This window comes from Cervus elaphus, chromosome 32 (genome assembly GCF_910594005.1).
Source record: "Cervus elaphus chromosome 32, mCerEla1.1, whole genome shotgun sequence".
Lineage (NCBI taxonomy): Eukaryota > Metazoa > Chordata > Mammalia > Artiodactyla > Cervidae > Cervus > Cervus elaphus.
This window is the reverse complement of record NC_057846.1, coordinates 19,541,346-19,565,049: the sequence shown is the minus strand read 5'-3', so window position 1 is coordinate 19,565,049 and position 23,704 is coordinate 19,541,346. Positions and strand designations below refer to the sequence as shown.

The 23,704-nt window shown below is 37.3% G+C and overlaps 1 non-coding gene across 1 annotated transcript; it reads left to right on the top strand.

Annotated features, from left to right (window-relative positions):
* Nucleotides 1–4,907: 4,907 nt before the first annotated feature.
* Nucleotides 4,908–5,014, top strand: LOC122688139. The gene has a single exon (XR_006339357.1). It is a non-coding gene; the product is annotated as a U6 spliceosomal RNA (small nuclear RNA).
* The last annotated feature ends 18,690 nt before the right edge of the window (nt 5,015–23,704 follow it).

Genomic DNA, 23,704 nt, shown 5'->3' with positions numbered 1-23,704 from the left:
CAGTGGAGCCTGGCAGGCTACAATCCACGGGGTTGCAAAGAGTTGGATACAACTCTCAAATAAACAACACCAACAACCTACACCACTACACCATATGCTCCAGGAAGATGTGCCCGGTGAAGGTGCTGATCTGTGTGTAAATAGCAGCTGTCATAGCACCAGATACAGACCAGGAACTCCCTACGCATCTCTCAAATGCATTAACAACTGAACACCGAACACAGCAAACCAGGCATAAGAATGTACTGGTGTGTATTAAACCAGGTTTTCCTAGTAGGTCAAGGCAGCTTCACTAAGCTAAGTCAAGTCCCCCACTTTTCAAAGTGGTATGCACTCCAAGGGACACCACTGAAAAACGATCCCCTCCTCCTGGCTTCTCAGTCGTGAAACAGAAGGTTCTCTATTCCAGAGAGTCAGAGGAATGTTAACTGCCAAGGTTAACATGTCTTTCCTGATTTCATGATGCCTTAAGAGACAGCATCCCACCTTCACTTTTCTTTTTGGACAGAAGTCTTGTAGGAATCGAGGCTAGGTGAAAGAAATTTATCTGGGAGACGTTCCCCAAACAATTAACCCTTTTTTCAGGTAAAATGCATATGTACTCCTTGAATACACTGACAGATAAACATTCATGTTGATCCTCTTCCTCTCAGAACACACATAAGTAGAATTAAACTATTTTGCTGGCAGTCACTGTGAATGCTGATCTCTTTGAAACATAATCATTTACTGTACATCCTTCTCCCTCACTATGAAGTGAACTTCCAAACTATTCCTCAGCTTAACACAGAACTCTCTTCAAAGCATAAACACTACTTCACCTTAATTGGTGTCTCTTTTCATAGTTGGAGCTATCACTGACTTCTTGACTCATGTAGATTCTATGAGAAGCACATATAAGGAGAAGGCTTTAAACCGTCAGAGAGCAGGAGAGACAGGTAGTAAATCTAAAATGCAGACTTAATTAGAAAGTCATTTGGGAAGAAACAGTAACCTGCTGATTTTATTGCCATCTTCAAAGCAGATTGGGAGATGGCAAAATTCCCTTTGACCAGCAACATGAAATGGTCAAATATAAATTCCATTTTTTTTAGCAATTATTTTCTTTCACTTAAAATGGCCCTCATTTGGGGACTTCTCCAAATGGATAAAAAATCCATCTGCCAGTGCAGGGGACAAGGGCTCGATCCCTGGTCTGGGAAGATCCCACATACCACAGAGCTACATGCTGCAACCACAAAGCCCTCATGCCTACAGCCTTTGCTCAGCAACAGAGAAGCCACCACACGAGAAGCCTATCCCCTCAACAAAGAGTAGCCCCTACTCACAGCAAGTAGAGAAAGCCCGTGTGCAGCAACAAAGACTCAGGGCAACCAAAAATAAAATAAAATAATCAAAATATTAAGGAAAAAACTGGCCCTCATTTTAACAGATAGGGACTTGCAGAACAAATAGCTAGTAAACTTCTAATTGTGTGTTAATGCAGGAAATGTGGTCTGGGTAACTCAAAAGCATCAGCATAGATATTTATCTCTGATCAGGAATGATCAGCCTTAGCTTAGGAATCAATCTTGGCTTACTGGCACAAGGCAGGCACAGGCTGGCTTGCTCTGCAGCCAAATTCCACCAACCAGGCCCTCTGGCCAATTGACTTACTTCACTGCTTAAACAGAATAAGCCAGTCACAGGATGTCCAAGATGAAAAGCATTGAAAAACTTTGGGGAACATATACAAAATCTTCCCTTACCATTATTCAAGATTTTGTTTTTATGACAACTTTCTGAAAAAGCTTATCATTTAGACTGTGAGAGAAATAAATTTATTTTTATTTTTGCAGGACTAACAGCAGTTGGAGTGGAAATCATTCTTCACTGCCAAAATCATAAATATGATATCTTGTGAAATTATAAATGTCAAAAGATTTATCATGAGGGCAGCTCTTTATAAACAAAAATCCAAACAAACAATCCATTATTTTAATGTATATTTGAATATATGAGGAATACATATATATGCATACACACATCCTTTTGTACATATTGGCAAGGATATTCTGGAAAATTTAGTGTCAGAAAACATTCATGAATTTCATGTTGGTTTCTTGCAAATCGGGCTGTTCCTCTTCACCCTTTCTCCACTGTCAAACTTGAGCCTACACTCAAACCCTGAATGACCTCCAAGAGTTAACTGAAGTTTTTTGTTCTCTAAAGAGACTTCTGACTTATTTTACTTTAAGAAAAATTTCCTCTTGCTTTCAATTTTTCAGGAAATCTGTACTATAGCCTTATCAAAAGATTTATTATTGATGCATTCTTCTTTAAGATTGTTTCATTGTTTTCAAAAATGTAACAGCAGTAAAATAAATAACCACATACTACTGATGCCTATGATCTTAGGCATTTATGTCTAACCCCCTAAATTAGGTTCACTGATGGGATGGCATTGTTTTCAATCACTAAAGGGAGTTTTAAACATTTTCCTACCTCTCTAGAGGATCCTTTCTCCTTTTTGGCCCCGAATGTTCCTATTTACTTTTAAGAGCCCCCTGGAATATCTCCGTTGGTTGGTAGACTTCCCAGATTTCATATGTGGAGCACTCCTGCCCTTCTGGAGCAATCCCAGTCCTCTGTTCATCTTTACACGACAGTGCTCCTCATCTCAGAGCATACTGCACTGTTCTCTCGTCTACACCTCAGTTCCCACCAAGTTCCTAGAAAGCAGGATCATGCATTCCTCTGAATTCCCTATCACATTGTTTACTCCATAATAGAGGCACATATCACGTGTGCCAACTAAAGAATGTCCCTCACCATTCAGCTCTACGGGATTAGGTCATTAGTCACCGCAGTTGCTGACCTCCGACACACCCCGAAAGGAGGTGAGGGCAGAGATCAGGAATGAGGGCCTGTGATCCAGGAGAAACTGGTAGAACAGACCCCCGGATAGATATTTTTAGAAAAAGTTGTATGAATCCAATTTCTTGCTCCACCTCATACCTGAAGAAGCACTAAAAATTATTAACATAGACACCTGCTCCTCCTGAATTGCAGCAACCTTCTACGGAGATGTGTGCTTGATGACACGTACCCCGTTCACCAAAACCATAGGCATTGTCAACTCTCTCCAACCTTCCTTAGAGCCCAGAGGCTGTTTCCCAGGATATAGCCCTCAGTAAGCTCCAAATAAAGTTGAACTCACAGCTCTCATGATGTGTGAGTCTGTATGCATATATGCATGTGTGTGTCTTTCGAGTCAACACATGTCAAGAGCTTAAAAAGAATGCTAGTCAGAATGTAGACTCCTGTGTAATGCTTCACACACTTAGCTGTTTTCAAGGCAGGGATAAGTCAAAAGGATTACTAATCTCTTTGACTTTTCATCATTAAAAGTGATATGTATTCAATTTGGCTAAAGTCAAAGGATTTATGTTGTCGACTAGCACTGGAGGGAAAACAAGGAAGGAAATCTAAAAAACATGCTCCAGAAATAGAATTTCAACTTTAAATTTTCTTTAAATGGGATCATGACAAACTTTAACTAGTCTACTTTCGGTCTGTAAGTATGCACTATTTTCCCTGTATGGAGTACAATGGATAATTAATATCTCAAAAAGCAATATAATGTTAACAATGAAGTTAACACAGAATTTATCCCCAAGACACAAAAAATACAGGAATGTGGATTGTGGTAATCAATCACTTATATCTTTGAGAAAGAAGGCCATGAGATAGTAGTTTTTTTAAGCTGATGCAATAATGGATTTTAACACTATAAGAAATTTGTAGAATCTACTGGCTTACTATAAAATTTAAAAAGTCCTTAAATGTAGCAGTGTTGTGGGAAATACATTCTTTACTTGGTTTAGGTTGTTGTGATACTTGTTTACATTATTTAACTATTATTATAATCTTTATTTGAGGTAAAATCTAGAGAAATGGTTCTCAAAATGTTTTCTCCAGACCAGCAATAACATCACAGGGAAATTTAGAAATGCCAGTTCTCAGGTCTCTCCAACACAAACAAAGGTAAAAGCTGATGGGGGGTAGGGGGCGCAGGGAGGTCACAGCAGAAGCCTTTCCAACATCTTCCAGATGATTCTCATGTATATTAAAGTCTGAGAACCACTGTGTTAATTTTCTTGAAATCTAAATATCTGTAAACATCTAATTGAAAATTCCGGAAATAAGAAACACAAGGGGAATGCTTCAGTCTCTGATGTAAATGTTGAATCATAGGATATTCTTATCTCTCTCTTCTCCTCTCACAGATTTTCATTGCTTCATTTTCCACATTTGTCTCTGAGGTTCCAAAGGTGGGGGCTATTTCATGCTTATTTCTGTACAGTTGGCATCTGAGTCACAGGATTATTATTTCAGGCAGAAAAAACTCTGTTGACAGTTATTTTGATTTTTTGGAATCATCTGTCTTCCTTCACCAGATAACATTTTTTTTTTTTTTTAAAGCTGACACTGCTTTCCTAATTCTTGTCCCACTTCTTGGATATGGGGATGAGGAAAGTCTAAGTAGGCCCTCAATACCAACTTGACCTCAAAAATGTTAAATTAAATGAAACAGATATAGGAAAAATGTAATACATTCATCTCAAACTGCTACCTATTGCTCACGTTCCTTTAGTTTTGAGTATGTGTTTGTTTGCATTCACTCAAGTTTGTCTCTTCATTATTTACAATTATCTCTGAAGATTTTTGTAAAAAAATTTTGTTTTTTAGTTTTATATAACAGGAAACCAAAGTTAAACACACAGTTACATATACATGTCACAAATACATATATGTGTGTGTGTGTGTATATATATATATATACACACATATATACACCTATTTATATGTATATACATATATTACTCAGCAATAAGCCTTGCTCCTACCTTTAAAAATGTAGGTCAGTGCTCACTTCGGCAGCACACATACTAAAATTGGAACGATACAGAGAAGATTAGCATGGCCCCTGCGCAAGGATGACACGCAAATTCGTGAAGCGTTCCATATTTTTACAAGACAAGGGTGGCCACTCTCACCACTACTATTCAACATAGTGTTGGAAGTTTTGGCCACAGCAATCAGAGCAGAAAAAGAAGTAAAAGGAATCCAGATAGGAAAAGAAGAAGTGAAACTCTCACTGTTTGCAGATGACATGATCTTCTACATAGAAAACCCTAAAGACTCTTCCAGAAAATTACTAGAGCTAATCAATGAATATAGTAAAGTTGCAGGATATAAAATTAACACACAGAAATCCCTTGCATTCCTATATACTAACAATGAAAAAACAGAAAGAAATTAAGGAAACAATACCATTCACCATTGCAACAAAAAGAATAAAATACTTAGGAGTATATCTACCTAAAGAAACAAAAGATCTATACATAGAAAACTATAAAACACTGATGAAAGAAATCAAAGAGGACACAAACAGATGGAGAAACATACCGTGTTCATGGATTGGAAGAATCAATATTGTCAAAATGGCTATTCTACCCAAAGCAGTCTATAGATTCAATGCAATCCCTATCAAGCTACCAACGGTATTTTTCACAGAACTAGACCAAAGAATTTCACAATTTGTATGGAAATACAAAAAACCTCGAATAGCCAAAGTAATCTTGAGAAAGAAGAATGGAACTGGAGGAATCAACCTGCCTGACTTCAGACTCTACTACAAAGCCACAGTCATCAAGACAGTATGGTACTGGCACAAAGACAGAAATATAGATCAATGGAACAGAATAGAAAGCCCAGAGATAAATCCACGAACCTATGGACACCTTATCTTTGACAAAGGAGGCAAGGATATACAATGGAAAAAAGACAACCTCTTTAACAAGTGGTGCTGGGAAAGCTGGTCAACCACTTGTAAAAGAATGAAACTAGAACACTTTCTAACACCATACACAAAAACAAACTCAAAATGGATTAAAGATCTAAATGTAAATGTAAGACCAGAAACTATAAAACTCCTAGAGGAGAACATAGGCAAAACACTCTCCGACATAAATCACAGCAAGATCCTCTATGACCCACCTCCCAGAATATTGGAAATAAAAGCAAAACTAAACAAATGGGACCTAATGAAACTTAAAAGCTTTTGCACTACAAAGGAAACTATAAGTAAGGTGAAAAGACAGCCCTCAGATTGGGAGAAAATAATAGCAAATGAAGAAACAGACAAAGGATTAATCTCAAAAATATACAAGTAACTCCTGCAGCTCAATTCCAGAAAAATAAATGACCCAACCAAAAAATGGGCCAAAGAACTAAACAGACATTTCTCCAAAGAAGACATACAGATGGCTAACAAACACATGAAAAGATGCTCAACATCACTCATTATCAGAGAAATGCAAATCAAAACCACAGTGAGGTACCATTACACGCCAGTCAGGATGGCTGCTATCCAAAAGTCTACAAGCAATAAATGCTGGAGAGGGTGTGGAGAAAAGGGAACCCTCTTACACTGTTGGTGGGAATGCAAACTAGTACAGCCACTATGGAAAACAGTGTGGAGATTTCTTAAAAAACTGGAAATAGAACTGTCATATGACCCAGCAATACCACTTCTGGGCATACACACTGAGGAAACCAGATCTGAAAGAGACACGTGCACCCCAATGTTCATCGCAGCACTGTTTATAATAGCCAGGACATGGAAGCAACCTAGATGCCCATCAGCAGATGAATGGATAAGGAAGCTGTGGTACATACACACCATGGAATATTACTCAGCCGTTAAAAAGAATTAATTTGAATCAGTTCTAATGAGATGGATGAAACTGGAGCCCATTATACAGAGTGAAGTAAGCCAGAAAGATAAAGAACATTACAGCATACTAACACATATATATGGAATTTAGAAAGATGGTAATGATAACCCTATATGCAAAACAGAAAAAGAGACACAGAAATACAGAACAGACTTTTGAACTCTGTGGGAGAAGGTGAGGGTGGGATGTTTCAAAAGAACAGCATGTATACTATCTAAGGTGAAACAGATCACCAGCCCAGGTGGGATGCATGAGACAAGTGCTTGGGTCTGGTGCACTGGGAACACCCAGAGGAATCGGGTGGAGAGGGAGGTGGGAGGGGGGATCGGGATGGGGAATACGTGTAAATCTATGGCTGATTCATATCAATGTATGACAAAACCCACTGAAATGTTGTGAAGTAATTAGCCTCCAACTAATAAAAAAAAAAAATAGAATGAAATCTAAAAAAAAAAATAAAAATAAAAAGGTAGGTCACAAGAAATTAAACCATTAATTTTGATTTCATTTTCTAAAAAGTTAAAAGGTTAATTTAAATGTCAGTATAATTTTTTTGCTTTCTCATTCCCTAAGCTTATAGGAATATTATACATATATATATACATACATATATATATATATATTATAAGAAAAAAGTGAAAAGGTTAGTTGCTCAGTCATATCTGATTCTCTGCAACCCCATGGACTAAAGCCCACCGGGTTCCTCTGTCTATGGAATTCTCCAAGCAAGAATACTGGAGTGGTAGCCATTCCCTTCTCCAGTGGATCTTCCCAATGAGGGACTGAACCTACATCTCCTGCATTGCAGGCATATTCTATACCATCTGAGCCACCCGTGTATATACAAACACACATACACACTTACATTATGTAAATTTGGTAGGATTAGAAGAACAAATACATCCAAGGGATACAGGAATTTTCTGCACACTATTTTTGGGAAGTTGTTTATAGGGTGCTTTTTAAAATCTTCAATTCAGTTCAATCACTCATTCATGTCAGACTCTCTGTGACCCCATGGACTGCAGCACGCCAGGCTTCCCTGTCCATCATCAACTGCCGGAGCTTGCTCAAACTCATGTCCGTTGAGTTGGTGATGCCTTCCAGCCATCTCATCCCCTGTTCTCCCTTTCTCCGCCTGCCTTGAATCTTTCCCAGCATCAGGGTCTTTTCTAAGGAATAGTCAGTTCTTCCCATCAGTGGCGAGAGCACTGGAGTTTCAGCTTCAGCATCAGTCCTTCCAGTGAATATTCAAGACTGATTTTCTTTAGGATTGATGGTTTGAACTCTTTGCTGTCCAAGAGTCTCTCAAGAATCTTCTCCAACACCACAGTTCAAAAGCATCATTTCTTCGGCACTCAGCTTTCTTCATGGTCCAACTCTCACATCCGTACATGACTTTGAAGAGTCAGACCTTTTTCAGCAAAGTAATGTTTCTACTTTTTAATATGCTGTCTAGGTTAGTCATAGCTTTTCTTCCAAGGAGCAAGCATCTTCTAATTTCATGGCTGCAGTCACCATCTGCAGTGATTTTAGAGCCCAAGAAAATAAAGTCTCTCTTTCTTAATCTTACAAATATCTTTTCTGATAAATTCAAAATAGAAGAAAGTGTTACAGTGTTGAGTATTCTGTCATTTTTTCTCTTCATAGATACTATAATAAAATGTTGATTTTAATTTTTGTTCATAAGTAAAATAAGGATAATAAAGATTGTTATTTCGTGACAAAGTCCAAGGTAAGTCACAGATTTAGTACAGAGAAGCAAAATAAATAAATAAATAAAAATTTAAGTTAAAATACCAAGTGACTAGGGAATTTTAAAACTAGATTAATATGTTAGACTTATTTTGAATTAGCAACACCATTGTACTTTTATTTTATTCATGTATACTCTTAGCTACAGCTTTGTTCAGCCTGTTTTGATTCACCCAAATAAGTCATTATTTTTCTAAGTTTCCCCCCTCTTTGACTCTCCCTGAGATGTTTACAGCACTTCATACACTTTTTATTACTAAATTCTGCATCTGTTCAGTTTACTGATTCATAGCGAAGGTAACTTTACACAGATAGAACTTGTCAGGGGAGAAGGTGTCTTAGCCACCTTTCCATGGAGACTAGTTTTAGAGATAAAGAAACTAAGACCAGGGTATTAGCTACAGCTAACACATAAAACATATCTGAAATACATAAAATCATACAAAGAATGGAGCGTCCTTTATAGCACAGTTTTTAGTAAACTGGTTAGAAACCCAGACTTTAGCTTCACACAGTCCCTGTATGGCATAGGGAACTATAGTCAACAGCCTCTGAAAAACCATAATGGAAAAGAATAAGAAAAAGATCTGTATGGGTGTATATGTAACCAAATCACTTTGCTATACTGTAGAAATAAACACAGCATTGTAAATCAACTATCCTTCAATAAAACAAACTTTTTAAAAATTTGTACATGACTAATTTTAGTTGCTTTATCCTTTCTCAGATAAAGTCACAATTTCATGTTCCCCTAAAGACACTTTTTAATAGTCTTTGGTTGGTTCAAGTGATAAGCACATAAGTAGATTTCTACATGGGCCAATTCCTGTCAGAAGTGGGTTAACCTTCTCTGTTAATCTACCATGGAGTCTGGAATCTATGAATGCATTCATTTCAGTTCAGTTCAGTTGCTCAGTCATGTCCAACTCTTTGCGACCCCATGGACTGCAGCATACCAATCTCCCTGTCCATCACCAGCTCCCGGAGTTTACCCAGATTCATGTCCATCGAGTCGGTGATGCCATCCAACCATCTCATCCTCTGTCATCCCCTTCCCCTCCTGCCTTCAATCTTTCCCAGTATCAGGTTCTTTTCAAATGAGTCAGCTCTTTGCATCAGGTAGACAAAGTATTGGAGTTTCAGCTTCAGTATCAGTCCTTCCAATGAATATTCAGGACTGATTTCCTTTAGGATGGACTGCTTGAATCTCCTTTTAGTTCAAGGGGCTCTCAAGAGTCTTCCCCAACACCACAGTTCAAAAGCATCAATTCTTCAGCACTCAGCTTTCTTTATAGTCCAACTCTCACATCCATACATGACTACTGGAAAAACCATAGCTTTGACTAGATGGACATTTTGTGGCAAAGTAATGTCTCTGCTTTTTAATGTGCTATCTATGTTGGTCATAGCTTTTCTTCCAAGGAGCAAGCATCTTTCAATTTCATTGCTGCAGTCACATTCTGCACAACCCAAATAATCACAATGTTGTGATCACTCACCTAGAGCCAGACATCCTGGAATGTGAAGTCTAGTGGGCCTTTGGAAGCATCACTACAAACAAAGCTAGTGGAGGTGATACAATTCTAGTTGAGCTATTTCAAATCCTAAAAGATGATGTTATGAAAGTGCTGCACTCAATATGTCAGCAAATTTGGAAAAAGCAGCAGTGGCCACAGGACTTGAAAAGGTCAGTTTGATTACAATCCCAAAGAAAGGCAATGCCAAAGAATGTTCAAACTCCTGCACAATCGCACTCATCTCATATGCTAGTAAAGTAATGCCCAACATTCTCAAAGCCAGGCTTCGGCAATACGTGAACCATGAACTTCCAGATATTCAAGCTGATTTTAGAAAAGGCAGTGGAACCAGAGGTTAAATTACCAACATCTGTTGGGTCATCAAAAAAGCCAGAGAGTTCCAGAAAAACATCTATTTCTGCTTTATTGACTGTGCCAAAGCCTTTGACTATGTGGATCACAACAAACTGTGGAAAACTCTTAAAGAGATGGGAATACCAGACCACCTGATCTGCCTCTTGAGAAATCTGTATGCAGGTCAGGAAGCAACAGTTAGAACTAGACATGGAACAAAGGACTGGTTCCAAATAGGGAAAGGAGTACATCAAGGCTGTATATTGTCACCCTGCTTATTTAACTTATATGCAGAGTACATCATGAGAAATGCTGGGCTGGATGAAGCACAAGCTGGAATCAAGACTGCAGGGAAAAATATCAATAATCTCAGATATGCAGATGACACCACCCTTATGGCAGAAAGCAAAGAAGAAGTAAAGAGCCTCTTGATGAAAGTGAAAGAGGAGAGTAAAAAAGTTGGCTTAAAGCTCAACATTCAGAAAACTAAGACCATGGCATCTGGTCCCTTCACTTCACTGCAAATATATGGGAAAACAATGGAAACTGTGGTAGACTTCATTTTTGGGGCTCCAAAATCACTGCAGATGGTGACTGCAGCCATGGAATTAAAAGACACTTGCTCCTTGGAAGAGAAGTTATAAATACATAAGAATAAACTATTTGAAAAATACAAACATATCAAAAGGGAAACTGATATCTATATGCAAGACAGGATATGTAAAACTTCCCCCTAAGTTTTTGTTGTTGTTTTTGTACTGAATCTCAATGTAAAAATAGTCTATTATGCATGTTAATACGATGCCTTAAAATCACATGATCCTAGAAAGTAAAATAAAAATATAAAAAATTTTGCTTTAAATTTCGAATAATACAAAACATGTTGAGTAAAAATAACAAAATTCCTGATGAATGAGGGAATGCATTATAAAATGTTTAAGCAGAAATAAAAGAAACCTATATCTTAATTTCCTAATGATGAATATTCTCCTTAATAACTATTTTTATAATCTATAAAAACTTCCTTTCTATATTAGCTGATAATTTTTGCAACAATTTGGGTACCATTTAAAAATGTGACTAAGATGAAAAACTCCTTGCCAAGGATCTGACATTTCTAAAATATAGATTTGAAGAGCATGTTATTCACGAGTGAATTCTAATGCTGTGAATAACACAAATAGGCTTGTGTTTAAAAGCATTCCAAGTTTCAGATTTTACCAAATACTTTTAAGTGATTTATTTGCAATCCAATGATACCAATATTTCCCAAAAAGTTTATGCCCAGAGTGAACTGTACACTGATCTCTCATTATTTATCTTTTTTTTTTTTTTTTGATCTCTCATTATTTATCTTAATTGGCTTCATCTCACAGTGGCACTGTGAACGATCTGTTACCATAGAGATACATTCACGGTATCAGGAGGAGGGCAAGTGGGTTTAATATCTTTGCATTATTTTGGTAACATTTCAATGTCATTAGAAAATAATTAAATTAATTACCCTGGCCAAATAATACATAATAATCTTATATCTAAGGGGAAAAGTTAACCTCGTGTTTTAGCTTATAAGGCTCACAGTAGTTTACAATGTTTGACATGATTTATTTTTTCTCTATGTGAAAATAAATCTCCAAAGAGACAGTTTTATTCTAAACATGGAGCTCCATAAAATAAATATTCTGAATATTAAATATTCTTTTCTGAATTTATAATTCTGCATTGACCCTATAATGTAAACTTTGTTATAAGACATATTTCACTTTCATCCTCAAAGGCAGCTTTTTGCAAAAAGTATTGGACTTAAGACAAAATGGGAAAGGCAGCAGACATTTGATCCAGTTCAGACTGAGTAAGATTGTTGAAAGAAGTGAACATCAATTTCCTGAATGAGGAACTTGTGTCTTCACAATATACTTAGCACAGGTAATGGGTTCAGGGTGTGTTTATTCAATCAATGGAGAGATTGCTACATGAATGGATGACTGAACAAATACATCTGGTCACTGTAGGGTGAGGAAGTAGCCATCTGTAAGGCACCATCCCCCAACTCCGACCCCATTAGCCACAGTCAGTCATGACATCCTCTCTGTATTCCATTCAGTTCAGTCACTCAGTCTTGTCCAACTCTTTGCGGCCCCATGGACTGCAGCAAGCCAAGCCTCCCTGTCCATCACCAGCTCCCGGAGCTTACTCAAACTCATGTCCATTGAGTCGGTGATGCCATCCAACCACCTCATTCTCTGTTGTCCCCGTCTCCTCCTGCCTTCAGTCTTTCCCAGCATCAGTGTCTTTTCAATTGAGTCAGTTCTTCACATCAGGTGACCAAAGTATTGGAGTTTCAGCTTCAGCATCAGTCCTTCCAATGAATATTCAGGACTGATTTCCTTTAGGATGGACCGGTTGGATCTCCTTGCAGTCCAAGGGATTCTCAAGAGTCTTCTCCAACACCACAGTTCAAAAGCATCAATTCTTCAGTGCTCAGCTTTCTTTATAGTCCAACTCTCATATATATACATGACTACCAGAAAAGCCATAGCTTTGACTACATGGACGTTTGTTGGCAAAGTAATGTCTCTGCTTTTTAATATGTTGTCTAGGTTGGTCATAACTTTTCTTCCAAGGAGCAAGCATCTTTTAATTCATGGCTGCTGTGTATGACCTTTCTGTAATACTATGTTAGAAAACCTGTCTCGGATCTCTAACCCTGACTGGAACATCCTGTCTTCCCAACTTACACAAAGAAATTATTCAATTCAAAGATAGTGACAATTTGGCTATGATTTATATAGACAAAATTTCTTCTTGGCATTCTTTGCTTTGAAGATTCGTGAAGAAAATAGCACCACTTAACAAAACAAATATAAAGGACAAATTATTATTATAAGTGACAGGGTAAGCTTATCTCTTTTGTTTACAAATTATTGAGGTGGAGTTGGACACTTATCCCCCAAATCAACAAATCTGATATACTCCAAATGGGCCATTTGTCATCGCATGATTCTTTGGTCACCCTTCCCTGTTTGTTTTATTTTCCTGGCTAGTTAGTCATGTGTGACAATGCTTTCACTGAAACAGTATTGACAAGTTCTCTGAAGTGTGTAAAAATATAAACCCAGCTGGTGATGGAAGGCAAATTGTGTTTCCTGAAATTATAGTGATAGAATCAGTGCACTTGGTAACAATCAAATTAGTACTCAGTTGCTTTCATTGCTAGAGCACAGTAATATCTTTAAATGAGTGCATGCTGTAGTTAAGGCATTAAATGATAAGCTATAAATCATGTGTTGCCTGCCATTTATTTCTATTATACATTGTATTTCCTAGGGTTCCTTGTTTGATGCATGGGATGGTTTGATGGTTACTATTGATTCATTTGGTTCTAGCAGTAAAGTCAGGAGATTGAGGGGAGTTAAGGTTTGAAAATTATGGGGTTTTGAGCTACATTTAAACTTCAAGCAGGAGGGTGTTCAAAAAAACACGGGGGCATTCATATAGTCTTGTGTGTGCAGTGTGCTTTGAAGGGATTGTGTCTGAAGGTGGAGGTTTGAGGAAGGACTCCTGGGGTCTTTGTTTCACAGGACAGGACAGGGGAGAAATCTGGAGAAGCAGTTTCCTCATGCAGTTCTTGAACAGTCTTCTAGTAGACTCTTTTAAAGTGTTTTCAGCTTTTCCTAGTCACTAGGCACTAAACGGAAGTTTAAAGCAAAAGTGATGGAAAAGCCACCTGCTCTGGGATCAATGAGAAAAGGAGGCGATGGTGCGGCCTGAGCAGGCACTGATGCTATCAGCCACAGTTCCTTCCGCTGCCTACAGGAGATCTCGGCCCGGGCAGAAGAGCCAACCTGCTGGCTTCCCTGGAATTACTGGTTCTCCAAAATTATGGAATCCCTACTCCAAAGTGGTTTTACTGTGGATGGGATTTGAAGCAACGTAATAATCATTGTTTACACCATAGAAACGACTCCTAGAAATTTTCAGTAATTTCACCTTCTGCACCACAATAGGGCCCTGCCGTGATATTCAGTCCCATTGTCCCAATTCTCTTAATGACTCTAATTTGGCCCAGAGAGAAATGGATGACTTCTGCCGAATGGGAAAGATATCTATGAGTCAGCTATCTGATTAAGGGGTTAATAAACAAAATATAGAGAGAACTCATACAACTCAAGAGGAAAATCACTAGTTCAAATAAAAATGGGTGCAGGAAATCAACAGAGATTTTTTTTTTCCCCAAAGATATATAAGAATGGCCAACAAGTACATGAAAAGATAGTAACACTAGTCATTAGGGAAATGCAAATTAAAGCCACAGTGATCTATCACCTTCTGCCTGTTAGAATGACTTTATTTTCTTACACCTGTTAGAATGGCTGTTATCGACAAGACAGGGGATCACAAAGGCTGGTGTGGATGTGGAGAAAAGGGAACCCTTGTGCACTGCTGGTGGGTTGTAACCTGGAACAGACATTATGAAAAACACTATGGAGGAATCTCAAAAAATTAAAAACACAACCACCACATGACCCAGCAACTCCACTTCTGAAAATATGTCCAAAGGAAACAAAAACACTTTACTAAAGAGACATCTAAACCACCTCATGTTCCGAGAAGTATTATCTACAATATCCAAAACATGGAAATTACCTAAGTGTCCACTGATGGGTGAATGGATAAAGAAGTTGTGACATATACAAAGGAGTATCACTCAATCATAAAGAGAAGGAGATCCTGCCAGTTGCGGCAACACAGTTGGGCTTTGAGAGCACTATAATAAGTGAATTAAATCAGATAAAAATAAATACTGCATGATTTCACTGCTGTGTTGACTCTTTAAAAAAAAAAAACTCACAGAAAAAGAGATCAGATTTTGGTTGCCAGAAGCAGGAGATGTGGAGAAGTACTGAGGATACTTAAGATATAATGAATGACATGATGACTATAGCTATCAATAACATTGCTGAGGGGGAAAAGGAAAAAGTACTGATGAATCCTATTTTCTGAACTTGAAACTTGTTGCATAGAATGGCCAGTCCTCCCAGGTTAGTCTAATTTCCTACAGCATGAGATTCAATATCTACACCTGGGTTCTCCGGTCATAGTTTGCCCTCTGGTATTTAGTTACATGGACTCTCTTACAGGACATATTTGTACCACTAACTACGGCTTCATATTCCATTTGAAAAGGTCTAATCAATTACCACTTCCTAGCTACCGTAACTGCGCTTTCTCTAACTTCTGAAGAATATCCTAATTTTTAGGTGTTTTTTCTTTTTTTTTAGTTTTTCAGTTTTATGGAGATAAAACTGACATCAAATTGTAAACTGACATCAAAAGTACAGATTATGTGACTTGATATGCATATATATTGTGAAAGGATTTCTCCCATCTAGTTAAATAGCACACCCATCACTGAACACGTAAATTTCACTCTTTGCACATTTCAATTATACAATACAGTGCTATCAACTATTAGTCACCAAGATTTACATTAAGCGCTCAAAATATTATTCATTTTTAAATTGTATCCTTTACTACTGAGCACCTAGAAAGAAACAATGCCCTGTCTTAGAGCTTAAATACATACACACAGACACCCAGACACACACACATGCATACATATATATATATATATAAACACATTTTTTTCAGTCAGGAATATGCCACTTAAAGCATATGATTTGAATCACTACCATATAAGATATATTTCAGTCATATATACAAGCGAGGACTACTCAAGATGCAATGGGTTAGAAGAGAAATGAACAGTATCAAACATACATAAAACTGGGCAACAGCACAACTTGAACTACAGTGTAAAGTAGGCCTGTTCTCATAAGCTCCTTTGTAAAGAGGGATAACAAAAGAACTAAGGATTTTATCTGTTATAATGCAAAATCTAAACAGAACAAGTTCAAATATTACACTAAGGCCTTGGCCAGGTGAGATAAATCCTGGATACACTGGTTTATCGGCTACCTGTGGTGTTTGCAGACACAGACTGAGGATCTTCTCGAGTGTCCACTGACTCCTGCTGAGACTGACCCCCACTCATTTTTCATTTGCCCCCCATCCACCCCCACCCTGCTGGAGGGCTTGCCTGAAACCACAAAACTGACTAAAACCTGAAGTTGTCTCTATGTCCTCACTTAGCTAATAGAAATGTCTAGAGGAAATAGTGTCTGTTTGCCAAAAGAAAAACACCCCCAGAAAGAAATCTTTTTCAGATCTTTCGAACAAGAAATGAGTATGTTTCAATGGCAAAACATCTGTTACTACAAATGATGGCTACGCATTGGGTTTGCCAAAAAATTTGTTCAGGTTTTCCTATAATATCTTATGGGAAAATCCAAATGAACTTTTTGACCAACCCAATATGATCATATAATGGTCATCAATTATATGATGGTCATCAGTGGTAAATCAAGTCATTAAAGTGAAGTGAAAACCCACAAATCTGCGTGTTCCAGACGATCCATGGATGATGGTATGCAAAGTAGAATTTTAACTTACAACTGTTTCTAGTCTCATCTCTTTTTACTTTCTATTTTTATGAATGCTTAATAAGGCACACGATATATTAACATGAAATACATGCAATAGGCTTATAAACATTTATGTTTATGTTGGGTATGAATTCTTAAAATATTTTTACTAACAAAGTTCCACTGTTGCCATATATACAGATATACTGTGGTTTAAATATACAGTGCTAACCAGCTGTGTGGTCAGGCTGAGATACCTAACTACAATTTATAGTATAACTAAAGTCATTGTGTGAACACTGTAAATAAATCATTAGAATGATGACTGAAATGTGAATTTGTGTTACTAGCTAATGTGACTATCAGGAAATCTGTTTCAAGGTCTAACGAGAAGAAAATGTAAATTCTTACTAACAATCCTTGATTCTTGCTCCCGTTATCCCAGATGAGCTTAGCCTGCTATAATGCAACTGGTTTCTGTATCTATAACCTCCCTGGTATTACCCATACATCATTTTGAAAGGGCTAGCCGAAAGTCGCAGACTCCTTTCTACTGAGCCACATAGCTTTACATCACCGGGGAGGTGACGTGGAGTTTTCACATCCATGATGTCATATATTGCTCACAAGCCTCTTGCTTCCTACGATTCTATCACCCTGCTCTCTCAGCAGTCATTTCAAGCACTCACTGTACTTTCCACTAACGCTGTAGGTTTTCTGAGATCTTGCCTTTCTCTGTGATTTTATCTTCCTGAAGGATTATGACTACTACTCTCTAATCTTCAAAATGCATGCCTGCTCCACGTGGTACCGCACCCTGCACGCGGCAGACCCTCCATCTCTGCTTCTTGATGCCTGGCTTCACTCTCTCCCACCTGACCGCCTTCCTGTCATCTAGGCCCTGGGCTTCACGGGGTTGCTCCTTCCTCCAGAGAACTTTCTTAGTGTAATCAAATAGTGCCTAAACCCCAGAAAGATTTCTCTCTTTCCTCATTCCCCATTACTACTTATTTGTAGTTTCTGGTTTCTAAAACAGGGAATTACCTTTTTTCTTTTTTTTTTAAGCCCACATTTGTATTTACTGTACATACTTTATTCACATCCACAGAACCAGCTTTTTGGGAAATGTTTATCTACATTGCTGAGATATAGTTAATTTTAAAAGCTATTATGAAATGTTTAAGTCCATGGTTTATGTTGGTGACTGTGAATTTGGTTTAGCAATAATCATTTTTTCATGTACCCTGTATTTGAAAACAAAGAACAAGCAAGCTGGTTGGTGCAGAGTTTAGATTTGGGGAACTATATTCTAGGCATGGTTATACCAAAATAACTATAATGCCAAGAAGATTGAATGATGTCATTAAAAACACTGTGTGTTTTCAATTTCAAAGAAAGAAAGTACATACAACCAATGCTGTCAAGTTTAATAAAAATCAAAATGACTCGTGAAGTCTCAACTCATGCACAATACTTATTGAAAAGTCAATTAATAAAATAAAAAATCTTCAGATCCTGTGTTTTACGAGCATATGACATTTTAATAATAATACTTAAGGCATAAAGGGGCTTCCCTGGTGGCTCAGACTGTAAAGCATCTGCCCAAATTACAGGAGACCCAGGTTTGATCCCTGGGTCAGGAAGGTCCCCTGAAAAAGGGAATGGCAACCCACTCCAGTATTCTTGCCTGAAGAATCCCATGGACAGAGGAGCCTGCTGGGCAATAGTCTGTGGGGTTGGGAAGAGTCTGACACAACTGAGTGACTTTCACTTACAAGGTATAAAACACAGTAAGTATTAAATACAAAGTAAATGTTGTCATAGTAGAGAAGTGAACGTGATGAAAATTTAATATTTCTCAAGCTGTTCCCTCCTTACTCACAAATGATTTAGAGATGTGAATGCTGCAGACAATCCAGTGCAATTGAGAGTCAAAAGAAGAAAAAAAAAAGAGTAATCGGGGAATTCTGCTGCATGGAAACCACCCTAGCATTTTTTTCAAAGGGATGTTAGGGCTTTGAACATAATGCCAATGGTTACCTTTAGCAAGCTGTGGCATCAACATCCATAATTCAGCTTACCTGTTCCACCAATTATAGTGATTATGCTGAGAGGTGTGGCAAACATTCTCCACAGGAAAACAGAAAGACAACACAGAGAATGTTCTCAAAACACCACTTGCCAGTTTTCTGCACTGTCTCAAAGACTGACTTCAGGGATACAAGTTATTTTCATTTTAACTACTTCCCTCACCTTTGAAAACCACTCACTCAAAATCTTGGCAACTAGTTACCACTCTCTCCCCTACATTTGAACTATTTATTGGAGATGGTTACTCAAAATTTATACCTATTTAACATTTCATGATTGAATAGAAATGCCTGTTATGGCTTCCAACTGCAAGTGAGCCTTTGACAAATGAGCTCTCCAAAGCGCCAGGCAGATACTAGTTCCTTTCACAAAAGTGTAGAGAATGAAATCCTAAGTGCACAGGAAAGGAAATACTCTGGTATGTAATATTTATGCCTTCAGGGTACAGAAAAATTGGCCAAAAGCCAGTTTCTAAATAAATATTCATTGTTTCTACCCTAAAGGCACTTCTATCATATTTTACTAATAAGGATGTTGTTTAGAGATGCCATTATGGAGGTCAGAACCTAATGAAATAGCATTTTTATCTCTGTTTCCTCCTGAAGAAGAAGAAATTAAGACTTGCCTAAATGAATTAAGAGGGTCTCTAAAGTGTCAAAACAAATAATATGTTAATTAGTCTATGGTTAAATTGTAATCATATCGATGCTCTAGATTTTCTAGGGCTAAACTCTAATCATAACGCCAACATCCCTTTGAATGTGTATTTACATCTGTTTAAATGATCTGTTGAAATTGCTATTATAAAAATTCCTAAACGCTTTCTTGAAATTGTGTACTTGAAAGTTTCAATCTGTCGTTCTTCAAAAGCTTCTGAACTAACTACACACAATTTTTCATTCTAGTCCATTTTCAGAACAAAATTCTTATTCAGTTTTACTATCAGTGAGTAGTAAAACTTCTCCAGCCCAAGCTTCTGTGTGTATTTTTATCATAAGAGACGCTACAACTGCCAACTCATAAGAAATAAAGCATATTTGAGAACCCGTATATGTTATACCATCTGTCTTGCTATTCTCCAATACCAGGCAGATAGAAGGCTATCTGGAACTGGGCAGTGGTCTTGCTAAAGGAACAAATTTCTGAATCATGAAGGCTGACATAGTGGGCAACTGTATTCTCACACAAAAGTGCCTTCTATGTCACCAAACACAAGATTTTGGGCTGACTTGCTAACTAACTAAACTACAACTATGAATTTGTCTAACGTTTTCCACATTCTCAGATAATTCACAGAGGTGAGGCCTGAACCAATTTCATGGAGTTGTCAGTTTCCCCTCAAAGTGAATAATATATAGTATGTCAAGATTTTATTATATATTACATATGACATGTGTGAAATTATCCTGATTTACACCCATAAGTAATAAATTCTCTGTACTGAAGGTAAGTAGTACCCAGAAACTTAGTTGTTTTAATATCTATGTAGTCAGGTATTTTTACTTTTGCAAAATATCTTTTCCATGTCTGTGCATTTCTTACTTAAGGTAAAACTCAGCATTGGGTAAATGAGGTATGGAGCTGAGCAGTTTGCAGATTTTTAAATGGAGTTGCTTACATACAAGGAACATCCATATTTTGGTATTTTTCAGCTAATTTGAAACTCCAGAATGCCTTAGAAATTTTACAACTGTCTCCTTACTTCCTTTCAAAATATTTATTTTGTGGTGTTCTATTTTCCATGGAATCAGAGAGGTATTATTCTAGACTATTACTGCAGAGCACATAAAAAATGTGATATTGTTTAACATAAATATATCTTTAAGTATAAATAGCTTTAATGTAATAAATATAAAATCAAAATTAAGGCTTTAATGCAGCAACAAGTTACTGAATGTTATGATAAGACTAAAATCATTCTACATAAGATATGAAGTTACACTCTCCTCAAATCTAATTAGAGGAATATGAAACAACTTCCAATATCAGAAATAAAAATCAGTGAAGGATTGATGATCTGTATCCTGTCTGAAATGAGGCTCAGAGGTGGATAACAAAGTTAGACACGGGGCACAAAAAGATTCTTAGATGACAGGCTGATGTGAGTAAGGTTCGTTTCAGCATCAGGAGCAGAAGTCTTTCTGGAGCAGAGGGTCATCATATGGGGTAGGAAGCTGACATTTAGAAAGACAGGTTAAGGAAGAGGGGCATTAAATGTCAATGTAAGACCTTAGGACATGAAAAATATTGAAGATTTTCAAACAAGTGAAAAAAATTTGCAGAGATTATTTTAGCAGTGTCAAGAAAGATGGTATGGAGCAGATTGGCAGACTGAAGGCAAAATGGTTAGAAATATTTTTATTTCTAACATTGCACTTCTAATATACAGTCATGAAGAATCACATGTGATATTTATTAATAAGGAATAATGTTGCAAAATATCCAAATCTTACAGTGAAACCAGAGCCTTAGAAGGACCTAGAAATACTCAAGAAGATCTTTCAACAATGAATTTAAGAGCTCTTCACACCTCAGCAAGTCCTAGTCTCAAAATGCTTAGAAATGTAATCATCTTCCATATCCCTGTGTGATTCACGGTGAAGCATTGCACACATTCATTTGGTTACTTAATGCTTTCTGTAAAGTAAGTTCTGCATTTCCAGACATTTCAGTGAGATGTATGTTTTACTGAGAAATATTTATGTGTATCATGACCAATGTCCATACTCTCCACAGAAATTCCTAAGCTAATTTCAGCAGCTAGACTGCAATTTAACCTTGACACTTAATGGCTAACTGGATACATGGAAAAACTAGTGGTGAGACACAAGCATGTTTCAAAAATAGATATAATTCTGATTCGGAGTGCCAGGAGAATAACCAATATTAAGTATGTCTCAAAATTTCACAATCAATATGTCACATATGAAGCAAATTTTGACACAAATGCCTAATTTTAGCTTAAATTACTTTTGCTTTAATATTATTTATCAGCATATAAACAGAAAATTAACACTGATAGTTTAAAAAAACTTTTCATAAATAAAACTATATAGCCTACACAATTCAAAATAACAGGGCTAATATATTATCACAAAACAATATAATAGATGATATCATTTATTTGAAAATAAACTGGCACTCCTAAGTGATGACATTGCTGAATTTTAGCACAGGGATTTTTGTAAATTCCACATGACTGTGCTAATATTTGAAATGTAACAACATGTCAATTCTCCTCGCAATTTGCTACATTCTAAATAAACTGAAATTTTGGTTAGTAAAGCTTTCCGGGTTTCAAGGGGCTTTAACATTAATGCATCGTTTCTCTCTCTTTCTTTCCTCCCCACCTTTGTGACTTCTTATCAATCATAGCAGTACAATTTGAAATAGCAAGACAGCCGATATTATAAGGTGATTAATTAGGATTTCACTGATATTATCAATATTTTAAAGATATATACTTATGTATAAACATCTTATAGTAAATTCAGTTCAGTTCAGTTCATTCAGTCATGTCCAACTCTTTGTGACCACATGGACTGCAGCACACCAGCCTTCCCTGTCCATTATCAACTCCCGGAGCTTGCTCAAACTCATGCCCATTGAGTCGGTGATGCCATCCAACCATCTCATGCTCTGTCATCCTCTTCTCCCGCCTTCAATCTTTCCCAGCATCAGGGTCTTTTCAAATGAGTTAGTTCTTCGCATCAGGTGGCCAAAGTAATGCAGGTTCAGCTTCCACATCAGTCCTTCCAATGAATATTCAGTCCTGACTTCCATTAGGATGGACTGGTTGGATTTCCTTGCAGTCCCAGGGAATTTCAAGAGTCTTCTACAACACCACAGTTCAAAAGCATCAATTCTTGGTGCTCAGCTTTATGGTTCAACTCTCATATCCATACATGACTACTGGAAAAACCATAGCTTTGAATAGTCAGAACTTTGTTGGCAAAGGAATGTCTCTGCTTTTTAATATGCTGTCTAGGTTGGTCACAACTCTTCTTCCAAGGAGCAAGAGTCTTTTAATTTCATGGCTGCAGTCACCATCTGCAGTGATTTTGGAGCCCAAGAAAATAAAATTTGTCGCTGCTTCCATTGTTTCCCAATCTATTTGCCATGAAGTGATGGGACCAGATGCCATGGTCTTCATTTTATGAATGTTGAGTTTAAGCCAGCCTTTTCACTCTCCTCTTTCACCTTCATAAAGAGGCTCTTTAGTTCCTCTTCACTTTCTGCCATAACGGTGGTGTCATCTGCATATCTGAGGTTATTGATATTTCTCCCAGCAATCCTGTTTCTAGCTTGTGCTTCCTCCAGTCCAGCGTTTCTCATGATGTACTCTGCATATAAGTTAAATAAGCAGGGTGACAATATACAGCCTTGACGTACTCCTTTTCCTATTTGGAACCAGTCTGTTGTTCCATGTCCAGTTCTAACTGTTGCTTCCTGACATGCATACATGTTTCTCAGGAGGCAGGTCAGGTGGTCTGGTATTCCCATCTCTTAGAGAATTTTCCAGTTTGTTGTGATCCACACAAAGGCTTTAGCGTAGTCAATGAAACAGAATTAGATTTTTTTTTTTTTAATTTTCTTTCTCTTTCTATGATCCAACAGATATTGGCATTTTGATCTCTGGTTTCTCTGCCTTTTCTACATCCAACTTGAACATCTGGAAGTTCTCGGTTCATGTACTGTTGAAGCCTGGCTTGGGAATCCA